This window comes from Mus pahari, chromosome 2, assembly GCF_900095145.1.
Source record: "Mus pahari chromosome 2, PAHARI_EIJ_v1.1, whole genome shotgun sequence".
Classification (NCBI taxonomy): domain Eukaryota; kingdom Metazoa; phylum Chordata; class Mammalia; order Rodentia; family Muridae; genus Mus; species Mus pahari.
The window spans coordinates 75,766,424-75,767,632 of NC_034591.1; the positions used below are offsets into that span (position 1 = coordinate 75,766,424).

Here is a 1,209-nt window from a genome sequence, read left to right on the forward strand (position 1 = left end):
AGATTACTAAGGCATGACACCTAGGTACAATACAAGCACACAAAGTGTACATTTTGTGTAGATATGACTGTGAATGGATTATCATATATATATATATATATATATATATATATATATATATATATATATAATGAGATACGTTGAATTCATATAGAAATGTATGTTATGCTCAATCTGAAACATCAAAAGTTAAAGAGATAGGTTAATAAAGAATTACTAGGGAAAATAGAATGATCATATAGCCATACTGTCCTGTGTATCACACGTTTGGTGTATGCTCTCTTTTTTAGACATGAAATAGACTTCCATTAATACTATTAAGATGAATACACTCTTCACTTAAGTTTTAATTCAATAATTTCTTTTATTTCCAAGCTGGACTTGGAGTCCTAGCCAATATGTATCTTCATTTTATTCTATACTTTCATAATCCTAAGTCACAGATCAGTTCAGGGACTTGATCTCCTGTCAACTGATCTTCATTCAGATAATGATGATCCTTCCTGGAGGGGATATTTGACTTACAGACACATGAATTACTGGATGTAGAGAATTATTTCAAATGCAAGGAAACTTTTAAATAAGCAGGATAATGATAGGCTTCTCTGTCTACATCACCTGCCTTCTGAGTATGTTCCAGGATGTCACCATCAGTGCCAGTGCCTCTTGGCAAAATTTAAACATAATAAAAAACAATCACACATGATCTATATTTTCTCCTATTTCTGGTCTTTCAATTTGTCCTTCAGTAATAACAAGATCTTTTATGTTGGTGTTTATACCAACATGAGTGGGACCAAACAGATGTAGGTCACTAAATATTGCTCACTCTTCCCCATGAATTACATTATCAGAAGACTGAATTTTTAAAAATATATTTAATCATTTTTTAGAATCCAGTCGTTATCCCTCTCCCAGTTTACCCAGCAACAGTTCCTCATCCAATTCCTCCTCCCCTGTCTCTAAGAGGATGCCCTCTTATCCCAACCAGGCCTCCCTACTCCCTGAGGAAAAACCTTTTTTGGCATACCTAACTTTCCAAAGAACTAGACGTTTCCACTTCAATTGAGAATTTTTAAAAATTAATTTATTTTTTACACTCTATGTTCCATTCCTCACACCCCCATCCACCCACTGACTGTTCCACATTCCATATCTCCTCCCCATGCCCCCCTGTCTCTATTTGGATGCCCCCAACCCCAACCCAAC

At 35.2% G+C, this 1,209-nt stretch overlaps 1 pseudogene; it reads left to right on the plus strand.

Annotated features, from left to right (window-relative positions):
* The first annotated feature begins 371 nt into the window (after nt 1-371).
* On the plus strand, nt 372-870 carry LOC110316821 (annotated as a pseudogene).
* Nucleotides 871-1,209: the final 339 nt, after the last annotated feature.